Raw genomic sequence first — 15000 nt, 5'->3', positions numbered from 1 at the left:
GAATAATCTCATATACACCTACTTGTTCTTTCATAAAATCCCCAACAAACCATTTCAAATAATGCATTATTAAATAGTGGTCACTTTAATCACCTTCTCTTTTACTCTAACACTTTAATCAAACTTTGACCTAAAACATTAAATTCCCCATCATCTTTCTTCTACTTCCCACCTTTTCTTCATATTCATAAAACAACTCACCTTCCCAGACCTTTGCAACCCAGTCTGACAGGGCTGCATCCCTACTTCTTTTTAGCTTTGTGCTCTCATCTTCTTAATGCCTCCTTACCTGTACAATATTTTCCCTCTCCTCTCTTGTACATGTCTACCCTTCTGTTTCTACTCCATTCCTTGAGAATTAAGCACCTCCCAAGCTACTTCTCTCAAGCCTTGTAATGTAGGTTCTAAGCACTGAGCCTGTCTCAACTCTATCTTTGTGACTTTTCCCAGCTCCCCTTCCACAGAAAGTCTGGTATCTTCTGACAGCAGCACCTGTCAGCCTGTTACTCCCACTCACCTCTGCCCTTGCAGTCACCCTGTCTAAGGGAACATCAGTACCTACCAGCAACTGTTGCTCATCTTCAGGCTCACTGCTACAGGGTAGCTCCCCCCCCTGAATTATCTACATCGCCAGTCCTGGCTTCAGGGGTGCGGTCTGTCTGGGTCTCACCTAGACTACTAGACCCACATGCCTGCCTTCAAGCCTGACTGCATGTCACTCCAGGCACACAAGGTACTGCATTATTAAAATCATTCCCTATCAAGACATCTGCAGAGATATCCTCAAACACACCTATTTGTTTGCTTCCTTTTCCACCTTCCAGTCAAGGTGAACCCCGGCCAAAGGCATTTGGAATGGGACCCCTCCTAAAGCTCTGACTGGGGAGGACTGCTCAAGCAAGTACTGTTCCTGTTTAACCACTGCAGGCTTCACAATGGTTATATCAGAGGCTGTGTCTCTCTTGGCAGTGGCCTGCTTTCCATCCATCACGATAGGATACAAACACTGGTGGTAGTTCGGTATGCTTGTTGTCTCCAGACAACTTACCACTGGCATTCTGTTATTCCCACTTGGTGGCTCCTGCACCTTTTGTTCCCCACCTTGCCTCAGTGGATATCTGTTTGCTACACGGCCCCACTTGTTACATTTAAAACATCTGAACCTAGGCCCTGGTCATGTACCTGAGCTAGTGACGTTCCCTGTTAGTGGTGAACTCTCTTGAGGTGGTTTAAGCTGCCATACATGGGTTCCCTTATATCCATGTGCAGCACTGGGTATCCCCTTCTTATACAGTGATTCCTGCTTGCTAAGTAGTGTTCCCCTTTTTTCTCCAGCTCATCTGGAGAGTTCCATTCCCTGTCTGCCAACCAGATTCTCATGTCCTCATGCAAATTGCTAAGGGCCCATTCCCTCACCAAATGGTCTGCCAGCCCCTGAAAATTGGTGACCTAACACCCACTCACCCACCTATGAAAATAAGTGCTTAGTTCAGTAATATAATCACATACACTTTCATCTGCCTTGCGTCTATGCTCACAAAACTTTTTTTCTGTAAGCCTCAGGTGTTAACTAAAACTTTGTAATAAACAGTGCTTAACTTTATCATAATCTAAACACTCAGTAACAGACAATTTGGAAACAACAGTTATAGCTCTACCATAGATTAAGGGGGGGTGATTAACTGTACCCAGACCCCTTGGCCAGCATTATACTGCTGCATACTCTTTCAAACACATGAATAAAGCTACCAAAATTATCACCTTCTTGCTACTGAGAAAGAATTTTACTGACCTTTATTGCTTCTGGGGTACAGTTATTCCCTTCCCCATTACTTCCATGACCCCGGTGAAGAGTCATTATTTCCTTTTTATGTTGCCTCTACCTCTCATTTTCTTCGGCTTCCAAACATCTCAATCTCTCTTTCTTCAGCTTCCAAATGTTGCACTCACTCTGCAGATTCTAATTCCAATTGTTTGGCCTCCAGTTCAAGTCTCTTTAACTCCACATGGGATTTAAAGTCCTATGAGAAAAATGTGAACAGTCCTGTTTCTGAGACCTATATATCCCCCATGCCAGACTGGTTGTGTTCCTGGTTGCTGTTCTGTGCTGTAGCTGTGATTAAGGCTGCAATCATTTCCCCTTTAGTCAGGTTGGCATGCAACCGTCCTTTGGCTTGGCACACCCTAGCCAATTGGTTCCCTGTCAGCTTGCCATATTCCTCTGCTGACATTCTTGCCTGTTCTCCCTGACTAACTAAGCTAACAAAAAGTACACAAATAAAACTATTGTGATACAAAACTCTGAATGTCTATTTTGTGGCTGCTGAGAATACAAACACCTTCTATAGTGACAAATGCTTCAGGCTATAGAAGTTCAAATAATATCCCACCACTACTCACCAATACGTAACAACCCCTCTCTGGGCCAGTGATCAAGCAGCCTCAATCCTCACCACTGAGACCTGTGGAGAATGTTCACTTTCAGAGAAATAGATGCATTCAGCATTTAGATAAATTCAGTATTTCCAGATGCAGACCTCTCTGCATTAAGCACAATTTCCCTTAAAAGTACACAGGGAGAACACTCAGTCCAGGGTCTGGATTTCTTTATATTTATCTTCCTCCAGGTACCCAGTAAGATTCCCCACTGGTACAGATGTTGAGTTAGGTCCTCAGCCGAGTGCCCAAGCCAACACCTCCAGCCACCTCTCTATGAAATGAGTGCTTTGTGTCAGTGCTCCAAATAACTGATACATGCGAGCACACACACACACACACACACACACACACACACACACACACACACACACACACACACACACACGTGCACACTGTGAGTTCAGTTCACACACACACACACACACACACACACACACACACACACACACACACACACACACACACACACACACACCTAGGAAAGGCTATTACAGGTTACCTGCTGTGCCCCCTTCTGCCCAGAGTATAAGGAAGTTATCAATGCCACTAGACACTCCACAACCAGCTATTCTAAGGTCCTTAACAAAGGGTGTCCAATTATACTGCATAATATTAATACGATTAGGCCTTAAGGAGTGGCCCACACAGTGTCACCATATAAATATAAGCACTCCCAAAGATTAAATACTTTCTAGAAGGACCAGCCACAATAAAAGTTTTAAATATATTTAATAATAAATAGTAAAAGAACATGAAAACACTGAATATATATGCACAGTAAACCATAGAGTTAAATCACAGGAAATACTAAAAATTACATTGATTGTCAGACTCAGACAAATAAAGAAAAACGATATCTAAACTATGTTTCACTAAATTTTCCTGACTGAATCTAGGAGAATTATTATTCCCTATTTACCTAACAGAGCAAGGCAGATGATGGGGTGAATCGTCCTTCTTGTTTCAGGCCCAAGACATAATACTCAATTCTGAGAGATTTCTCTTTGTAATATATAAAATGTCCAAGATGGCTGGCAGAATGACCTCATCTGGTCACTTGACTCTAGGATCTCACACTACTCCCCTTTGAAGCTTGAGACAAGATGTTAGCATAGATGTGATACCATGCATATTTAAAGTTTTGCTAATGTTTATGGCAGTGCCTGGGGTTTCCCCTCTTTTTACTGAGCTAATAAGCAAAGGCTTCTTCCAGACATGCTGTCTCCTATCCTATTCAGAGCTGTGAGATAAGCACTTCCACAGCCCAACTAGCCATATTTTTTTAAATTAGCTAACATATATACATACATACAATCTCACATGTATATTTCTTCTCTGTCCAGCAGGACCCACTGTTGATACATTTTTTTTAAAACCAGCAACTTTACAAACACATCTTTATTTTCAAATGCCATGCAGTTCTAATACATTTGTAACATAAGCATTTTGTATAAATCAGTTTGATATTCAAAGGACATATCATTCTTTACAAAACTCCAGCTGGCTATGCTGGCACAAGCCCATATCACAGTCCCATAGCAAAAAAAAAAAAAAGACAATAAATGGAGCTATTCATAAACATTGTGTACAATGAAGCAGATTTGGTATGTCAAACCCTGTTATGATTTAAAACAGAATGGGTTAAGATACAGAAAATGTACTCCATGCATGTACTGCATATGAAAATCACCCTCTCTCTGTTTATATATATATTTTGTATTTGTTAACTGGGTAGGTAGAATGGCCATCTGACTCATTTCAGGCATGACTTTGGCTCATAATGAGCACAGAAATTTATAAGATAACCTGAAGTACAAAAACATGGAGCAATAACAATAGTACAAATGAAACATAAAAATTGTAATGAGAAAAAAAGTGCATTATTTTACATTTCATCTTCAGACAGTATCATAATTACAAAGTAGGTCTGTTTACATATATACAATGATGTTATGCCTACAGTTTGCTATAGGATGTAGTTAAATGTAGTTTTACTTTATTCATAAAAACAGAAGCATTAGAGTACATCTGGTCCAATGAGGTCAATCACGGGAATCCAGCTGTATAGTATCTGATGGTGCTGCCCTGGATGTACAGCACTCCATCTGATCTGCTAATATGTTATTTGGCTTACACAGCCAAGCAACATATTAGTATTGCTAAAATGAAAAGGGTAAATAAAGGCTCCATTGCATGGTAGGAAAACCCTAGAGTCAACAGAGTCCATGTGATGTGGGAAAACCTGCAACTATAGTTACATTTTTCGATCCTCTTCCAATGGTGCTGGTGATCTCCCAAGTTTTTTATGAATCACTCTCACACAAGAATCCACACTACAGTGAAGCAGTTACTCACAGACAACACTGTCAGGTTTAAAGTACCTTATTTAGATATTTGTCAATGTTGGGTTCAGTAACACTGTTTTGCTACATCACATTGATTCAAACCCTGGGCACAGAATCATTCAGTACACTGTTGTGCACTAGAAATGCTTGCACCCTATATAAGAACATGGGATGTCAGTTTCACTCTGGTGACTACTACCCAAACTCATGATCATGAATAGGGGTGGTGGTACTGGTGTACAGTGCCTACTAGGGAAAATCACAATATTATTAACACAAACTCCTTCACTTTAAGAACCACATTAAAAAAAATGCTCTGGTTGCTCAGATGCATTCTGGTTCTTTTCCTCCATTCATGAGAAACTGCAACAACTCTGCAAATGGAAGAAAAAGCAGTTGACCATTTAAATGAATGGCACATGACATGTGTTCTGAAACATGATAAAATTAAGAGACGTATTAAATGTCACCCTTCTCCTTTACTGAGCATGTTTAATGCAGGGTGGTAATGTTTAGCACATAAAGCTGGCCAAACATCATTCATACCACTACAGTTACCACTTATTTTATTATCCTTATATTCTACCAACTGTGAGGCATATTATTAAAGCTAGGAAAATGAACATGTTCAATCCTTAAAATGCAAAACCATTCCTTTGAGTATGTAAATCACACACCACTGGTACATGAACGAGAATACACTTTTGTGTCAAAACACGCCACCTGTAAATGAGAGAAATGCTTTTACATGATATAAGCCACCATATGACAGGATTTGTCCCCCAAAACCTCCTACTGTATTATTTACACTTTAAGGGTACTGCAATTCAGAGAAAGACCAATAAGTGGGGGAAAAACTATTTTCTTTTTCCATCGTTTCCGACATACACTAGAAGTAATATGCTTGACAACAGTTCTATAGATCCAACCAAAAACAACCATAGACTTTGAACCTAAGGTCCGGCTTCAAAACAGGATCCAACAGCAAAGACAATGATACGGACCACCAAGCTGATAAAATCAATATTTAATAAAACAAAACAGTGCAGTAGGTGAGTGCTTTATGGTTAAAAAACCCTTCTTCAGACAACATGCAAAATGTATCAGACACTTTTTAAATACATGATAACCAATCAAAAAACTCAATAGTGTGCCCTCCTCTTTTTTAAAATAGGTTTGATGGGAATAACTCCATTTAAACCAGGTGCTCTATTGGCACCAAAGTTAATTATCCATCTAGTTTTACTACATTCTGTATGCTTTTCAAATCACCCCTTCTCCTGATTGGATGAATAACCTGCAAAACCATAAAAGAAAACGCATGATCAGGATACTGCTTTACATGCTGATACAAAGCATTATGTATATTGGCTGTACGTATAGCTGACATATGCTGTAGCACTCTATCTCTTAATCTACAGTTTGTCTTACCAACATAAAAGGAACAGCATTTTATACAATCAGCCAAATATATAATATTACTAGTCAAGCAATCAGCATATTGTTTCAATGACTATCTTCATCCAGACAATGGATGAATAAATACATTGCTATGCCTAATATACTGACAAGCTTTACAGTGTCTGTAGGGGAATGTCCCCTGCCGTCCCACAACAAACTTCTTGACGCCCTGTTGATCAGTGCATAGCAAATCTTTCAAGTTCTTACTATGTTTAAAGCAAAACATGGATTTCTGAGTTCTTAATTCCTTTACCTTATCATCTGCTAATAAAATTTTCCAATTCTGGCGAATGATATTACATACACCACCCGCATCGTTATTATAATTCAAAGTTACTCATAATGGCTGCCCTCACTTCTACAGATGTAGTGTGCAAATGGACATCTGAAAACTATCTCTAAAGCAAAACAGTTTTAAGCAAGTGAAGAAATGCTATATATGTAAAGAAGAGTGCAAACAGATGAACTACAAAATTGCAGAAGATTTATAAAATGTGATTGGCTACATGTTTAGAAGAACAGAATTGTTCACTTACATAAAGGTGCCCCAAGGAAGACTTGCTTTTTGCTGATAACTCAGTAGATCAGTGAAACAACTGCTTTAGCCTGAAAGAGATGATAAGGACAGAATCAAAATATATGAATTTAGTCTCAGAAAAGAGCTTTAACAATCAAATCAAAAGAAAAATAGGTTAAAACAAACACTGATTATTTGTGTGAATAACCTATTTAAATGGCCAATAATGACAGATTCATTAACACATTTGATATTCAAAATATATTTAAATATTAAATAAATCAGGTGAGGCTGGGCATGTTTTGATATTCAGTGCTTCTGTGCTGAGTAATTAAGTCTCACAACTGCATGCACTACATTGGGTAGTTTAACAAAAAAAATCTGATATAATGAAAGCAAATGCAATGCAAAAGCAATATGTTGCTTTTGCTTCTGCATTTATTGTAATTTCCAAACTTTTTGGGAAAAGATGCAAAAGTCACTTGGCTGGCAGTTAGTGCAGAGGAGTAAGGTTACAAACAGTCATCATCCTATAGTCCTGGGTTTGATTCCTTCAGCCACCAGTTCCCTAGTAGAACTATTAACAATCACTTAACCACCCAGTGCTTCCAGGCATCCATTTGGGCAATCTGGTTAACAAAGCATAAGAAATAAGCTGGCAACTCTATACTGTTCCACGTATTATTTGCCACATAATCAGCAGATGTATTGCTTGTAGAGGAATGATGCATTTATGTGATAACTTTTCTTATGTTACCCATGGAACTAGGTAAGACAATGTCTAATTTCTAGGAATGGAGCTCAGTACTAGTAGTGCATGTTGCGACAAACACCATTTCTTAAACTGAGGGAGGCAGAGAGTGAGTTAGAAAGAGGGAAGGGGAGGGGGCATGGTTGATACCTTTTCAGATCTAATATGTCCCCAATTTCCAAAGGCATCTCCATTTTAGACTGTCTTAATTCCATTTTACTTGTATCTTATTAAACCCACTACTGAATATAATGCAACTGTTGGCATGTATTTCTCTAGGCAAATCTCTCAACTAGACAGACTTCAGAGATTCATAACTAAAAGATCAGTGGCCTCTCTCTCTGTCTCTCACTGTACTTATTCTGTTATAGATCGACCCATGGAGATCTGTGTCTAGCTTCTCAAGCCATGAAATTACCAACCATATTTGACCACCTATTCTTTCATAGAACAAATGTCACTTCAAATACTCAGTTATAGGCACTAAACCTTCATCAGCAGATAAATAAGGCAGGTTGGCATGACAGAGTCCTGTGCCAACATGCCCCTCACCTCTAGAAAAAACCTCCACTATAGGTCAAGCAGAGTACACCCTTGTCACATTCAAGGCAAACCTATATAATTGGATGGCAGACAAAGATTCTCCCCATCTACCTTGTTTTGCCCTCCTTGAGGACAGAGAGAACTTTTGAATTGCTTTTCTTTGGTTAGTCTTGTAATAGTCTGCAGACAGATTGCCTAGGACTTACTTATCAACATATGAACTAAAGAATCAGTCATTAGTATATAATTTCCCATTAAATTAAATTATCCTTACTGTTCTTGTCCACATCAAATCAATTTATGATAAAGAAACAAATGACAGCAAAAATAGATCTTCTAGATACCAGACCAAAAGATGGATGTGCCACCTGCTTATAACATGGGCTTATCTATAGTGCAGTTCATTGGCGTAATATTGTTGTATGACCAGCAAAGGGTTCTGCATTAATATGCACCTCATGAACATGCAGAAAGCTTCATTTAATCTTAGAGTTAATTATCAAGTCTGGTATTTTGCTGGGAACCAATGCTGAATTTATGGTGTTATTCTAAAATATCACAAAGGATTTGAAAGTACATGTAATGATTCCCTGGAGAAAAATCCACTGCAAACACAAAATAATAATAAACTATTTATGTTGCATCATTCTGGATGGAGTGAAGACTCTTTTGAGAACAAACAATACAGCCTGTTTTATTGTTCTCCCCCTCCTCCTCGTTGTGAGGCTTGTAATTAGTGTGGAGGTAAGAGACAAACAATGATCAGTGTATTACGGGCTAGTCATTACAGCAGTAATGTATCTTATAGACTAGTCATTACTGCAATAGTGTATCTTATAGGCTAGTCATTATAGCAATAGTGTATCCTACAGGCTAATCATTACAGCAGTAGTGTATCCTACAGGTTAGTTGTTGCAGCAGTAGTGTATCTTACAGACTAGTTATTACAGCAGTACTGTATCCGATAGGCTAGTCATTACAACAGTAGTGTGTCCTACAGGCTAGTCATTAAAGCAGAACTGTATCCCACAGACTAGTCATTATAGAAGTAATGTATCTTACAGGCTAGTCTTTAGAGCAGTAGTGTATCTTACAGGCTAGTCGTTACAGCAGTAGTGTATCTTACAGGCTAGTTGTTACAGCAGCAATGTATCCTACAGGCTAGTAATTACAGCAGTACTGTATCCTACAGGTTAGTCATTACAACAGTAGTGTGTCCTACAGGCTAGTTGTTACAGCAGTACTGTATCCTAGAGGCTAGTCATTACAGAAGTAGTGTATCTTACAGGCTAGTCATTACAGAAGTAGTGTATCTTACAGGATAATCTTTACAGCAGTACTGTATCCTAGAGGCTAGTTGTTACCTCATTAGTGTATCTTACAAGCTAGTCATTACAGCAGTTGTGCATCTTACAGACTAGTCATTGCAGGCTAGTTGTTACAGCAGTAGTGTACCATTCACAGTCACAACTGGCAAACTGAATTAAAAAAAAACAGCACCAGTACAAATTTATGTTAATCAGCTTCATTTGTGTTGCATTTTTCTTTCACAGTAAAAGTCGATCACATCATGGAAAAATATAAGGGTGAAATTGCAACACTGGGACCAGAATAACAGCATCTTCTCTTCTGTCAGCAAAAGTACACAGTTATCTCCCATGTAGAACATCTCTTCCTCTACTGTCTCATATGTGTAGTTCCTGGAAAAGCAACCAGATTAAGACATTTTGTTTCCAGCTGTTGACTACATCTTGATTTCATCTTTCTTGCAAAGACTTTACTTCTGCATGATTATTTTTGTCTGATGGCTACTGTGCAGGTAAGTGGAATAAAGTTGCCACAGTGTGTGTGTGTGTGTGTGTGTGTGTGTGTGTGTGTGTGTATATATATATATATATATATATATATATATATATATATATATATATATATATATATATACACAACACAGCCATTGTCATTTTAAAAGTAATTCATAGCTGCTCCCTTAAGATTGTACTTATCCCACAATGCATTGTGTTTTATAAGCTAAACTCAGATGCTTCAAGTGTTATCATCATTCCTGTTAAGATGCAAAGTTTAGTAAAGTAAAAGTTACTTGTCTAACTAAACTAATATTGTATCCTGACATTTCAAACATGACCAGTGAATATTATCAGGTAATCATTATTTCTCTCCCCAAGAGGTTATCTGCAATAAGTCTGGCAACAGTAACTTTGATCCTTAGAACTATGAGATTGTTATTTCAATAATGGGGTATATATTCTAAGCCTGGGGTTAAAGCATTTTAGACTATTCTTCTTGCATAAAGGTATAGCAGCCATGGTGAAAAAAATATAAATTTTAGCAGAGGTGTGGAAGGCAGAGACCCCCTCCCCCAACTTGGGGCAGTAGGAAAAAGAAGACCCTCACACTAAAATACTTTAATGTTTTAGAAATGAATTCTGAATTGTACTGCTCATGTCACTTCTTTAACTAAGTGACAGAATGAAGGATATAGAGAAAGAGAAACAGAAAGAGAATGCAGAGTAAGAAAAGTTTTTAAAAAAGTACTAGGCAGCTCCTGTTTTATCCCAAAATAGAGTGAATCGTTGTGCGCGAAGTGGGTGTAAAGCCGTGGCCAAAAATTAACTCTCTGAAAAAATCTCTCTCAGGGGTAAACTGTAAAAAAAAAAAATAAGCGATATATGCTTCAAGGATAAAATTCAAGCAAGTAGATATTTATTAAGCTTCAAACAAACAAACAAAGTAAAAAACAGATGAGCGCTTTCACTAGATACTAGCTTCTTCAGATCGTTATACAGAATAATAAAACTTCATCCCTTATATAGCGTAGTAGCATCTGACGTGCATAATTAGATAATTAGCAAAAAAGATAGTCACAGCTTATGCAAGCGTATCTATCTAAGTCTTTTATTTATAGTTCCTAGTACCAAAAAGCCTTTAATATGAATTTCATTTTTCAATATATAATATATAGAGGCATCTATGAATATTAGAGAATTCTCATAAAAATATATTCTTTAGAATAAAAAGAATGCCTTAAAATGTTATCAACCTTAGATACAATGTTGTCATATTCATAATGTCATATTCATACATATATATTTAATAATATTTATCAATAAAATAAACTTTAATTCAGATGAATTGTATATACATTGTGTATATACTAATTAATAAAAGATATATCATATTAAAATGTGATGTATAATATTTAAAAAATGTGTTCATGTCATATTCAAAATGTATGTATGCATTTGAAATGTACGAAGGTAAAAATATATATATATATTAATATTAATTAAAAATCTATCTAATAAATCATGTGTGTATCTTGTGCAATAAATGTGTATGTATTCCAATAAATTATTGTATAACTCAGTAAATATGTGCAATGTAATTTGATGACGAATCATAATCAGTATAAAGATGTGACTGTGATTATGAGAAAATGAGTATAATTGTAATTATGGATGTATGTGTTATACTGAAAATATATGCATGAGTAAATGTACATATGTAATAGGTATAAATAAATGCATATGATGTGTATAATACATTTGAAACAATATTGTAATGACCTGGGAAAAAATATATATAATATAATGTAAATTTACATTATTAAACTGGTTAAAAATATAAAAATGATATGAATGCAAATATAAATATGAATATAAATTGAAGAAATTGTTTATGTGAATTTAATATTAATGTAGAAAAATGTATATGTATATGTATATGAATATATATGAAAATATATGATATTCAAGTGTAAGGAATATATATGTGTATGTATTAGACCAATGTGTTCACCAGGAGCTGTTATATGTTATACCTGAATAGTGTATATCTGTTTAAAGAAATTGGACATTTGTATCACAATGACATTCGAATATGTGTATATATATGTTTATGAGGTCAGGTCATGAAACATATTGCCTTAATCAAACTATTTAATATGTCTTCGTTGTTGGTGTGGGTTTTTTGAAGAAGCTCTTTAAAACCCATGCCCTTTATCCGCTCTTAATGAGATTATCCAATTACTTTCTCCTGTTTTATGACTGCTACTGTCCACAGTCTATTATTATGAATAGACAAAAAAAAAGACTTTATGTTTCATGATACCTGGTGCTTCAGTGCTATCTCTTTCTCTCTCTCTCTCTCTCTCTCTAAATATATATATATATATATATATATATATATATATATATATATATATATATATATATATATATACAAAAACATACATATAATTGCATTTCTTTAGATCCCCAATGAACTTTCATTAACATAAAATATGTCAATGAAAATATATTGTCGAGCACTTTCATCTAAAAAAATCAATGAAGTAATGTGATCACAAATAAAACAAATATGTTACATTCATTATCACCTAAAGTAACCAGAAGCTTTGCTTGTTGTAGTTCGACTGTAATATAATTTGACCACAGTAGCCACCAATGAAATTTACCAAAACAGCAGTATGTTATAAATACATGCTACGACCAGATCTACTGTAACCATAAATATATATATATATATATATATATATATATATTTATATATATATATATATATATATATATATATATATATATACACACATATATATATATATATATATATATATATATATATATATATATATACACACATATATATATATATATATATATATATATATATATATATATATATATGTATATTATTTTTTTTTAACATGATCTCACCATCCCTATATATTTGCTTGCTTCACTTGAACTTCCATTATAATGGAACTGCTTTACATACTGAAAACATTTTTTTTTCTATGTGTGTGTGTATTTGTGCGTGTGTGTGTGTGTGTGTGTGTGTGTGTGTGTGTGTGTGTGTGTGTGTGTGTGTGTGTGTAGCTAGAGTTTGTGCAGCACAGGGCTGTCTTTGAGTTTGCTGCACCTCCCCCCTCACAAAATCATGGTATAATGGGGCCTCCACATAACCCCCCCCCCCACAGCCATTCCAGTGCCCCATTACTTGGCCATTTTACCCCATTTATCATAAATACTGTAATGTGCATACTGCTTTATGCTTTACTTTTACAATGATTATTTGGATTTCATTTAAAACACTGACATCTGCTAAACAAAGCAATGCAGTCTCACAATGAAAAAAGACTTAGCATTAAAACTTCTCTGCCCTTGAAGCTCACATTCATGGAAACAGCATTGAAACCCACATTCAAAGAAAATGCATCTGGCCAGTACTGGATAAAGTTTACCTTTGGGCTGTTTTCAAATCATAGTCTCCTTGTACACGTATTTAGGACCATGCAAACATGTTATTTGCTTCACCTTCATGATTGTATTAAATTATATTCCATGCATAATACAGTACACATGTCAGAGTGTGTTTTACATTTATTATTTTGAACATTTTTCCAGTAAGCAATGAAACAAAATGTATGAACCAATAATGACAAAACTTCCCAATTCAGATAATTTCCATCATAAAAGTCTACTCAAACTTCTGTCATTACAATCTACCAATATCAGTAAATATCCACATTCTCTGCAGAAGTAAGTCATCTAAATAATTCCACAATAAAGAGATCTGTAACTAATGAAGAGTTTGCTGCTAGCAAACAACTTATATTTCATTGTTTCAGCACCAAATAAAGCGTAATTTGCCCTTGAAGAATAAATTGCCTATGTTACATTAAAAAATGATACGCTAGTAATATTGCAATAGGGAATGGATGGCAAACTGATAACAGGTTCGTAGTTACTAAATATCTCCTCCAAAGGAGGACATTCTCAGGACTGCAGCCTCCACCTTTTTTAAAGTACAACACAGTACAGTATCAGCAGTCCATCTACGTACTCTGGAAATAGAACCCACAGCCTTGTGCATCAAAAGGAAGTATACTACCTGTTGTGCTACTGATAATGCAAACAGACTTGGTATAAGCAGCACTACACTTCTCTTCCCATGAAGCTCTCAGGTCCTTGTAAAATCCACTTGACACTCAACTATATCTCTCAACTTTGCAGCACAAGAAATCTGGAAAAAGCCAAAATTTATTGGGGGGGAGGGCAAAGGCCCAAAACCAGGTACACATTTTAAACATTGCTTGTATAATCTTAGAAAGTTGCTTGAATAAAATGTTTTGTTACCATGCAATTCCTGAAAGATAAGAAGACTGAAACTTAAATGCCTATCATTATTTAGTGAATTCAGTTCAGTTCTCATTGAGTTGTCAGAAAAAATCTAATTTTAAGAGGAACACACCAAAAGTATGAGCCAGACATTCTGTGAAAATCTGGACAGCTGACAGCTATGGATTCAATTCCTTCAAGTGGTGATATAGATATAAAATTCAGGCTCTTGTTTCCTGTACCTAAGGCACAGGGTTTGAGCCTGTGTAAAACTAACCACCAGGTATACCTAACACACACATACACACACACACACACACACACACACACACACACACACACACACACACACACACACACACAGACACACACACTTTTGAAGCAAGAAATTGAGCAGGGACACCAGCAAAAACTCCTTGAACAGGTTGAACACACTTACTTAATGAGAGGAGCAAAACTCTTGGAACAGGCAGTAAAATGTGAACACTCAGCAAAACTTCCAGAACAGGTCCAGCAGCAAACAAAAAAACTTTACTGTACTGTATTTAAAACTGTGCACGTGACAAGTGTCTGTCACCGAAAGAGCAGGACATGATGCTACGGGACGGTTCTCAAAGAACACCCTTAAAAACAGTTTAAGTGCTGCCTGAGGCAGACCACCCCTCTTGCCTCCGCAGCTACATCACTGTCAGGAACAGTTTATATATACATATATAAATATATATATATATATATATATATATAGTTATACACACACACACACACACACACACACACACATATATATATATATATATATATATATAT

General features: G+C 36.2%; 1 protein-coding gene across 2 annotated transcripts in view; it reads right to left on the bottom strand.

Moving 5' to 3' along the window:
* Positions 1–15000, bottom strand: part of ELFN1 (extracellular leucine rich repeat and fibronectin type III domain containing 1) — a 2453138-nt gene that overhangs the window by 756097 nt on the left and 1682041 nt on the right. For both annotated transcript variants that reach the window (XM_044089550.1, XM_044089549.1), the window contains one exon: positions 6782–6851. The gene's annotated coding sequence lies outside the window, so the exon portion shown is untranslated. The remainder of the gene's footprint in view (positions 1–6781; positions 6852–15000) is intronic.

Source organism: Protopterus annectens, chromosome 12.part0, assembly GCF_019279795.1.
Source record: "Protopterus annectens isolate FY-2018-M chromosome 12.part0, PAN1.0, whole genome shotgun sequence".
NCBI classification, from domain to species: Eukaryota; Metazoa; Chordata; order Ceratodontiformes; family Protopteridae; genus Protopterus; species Protopterus annectens.
The sequence above is the reverse complement of the archived record's forward strand: the minus strand, read 5'-3'. Positions and strand labels throughout refer to the sequence as shown.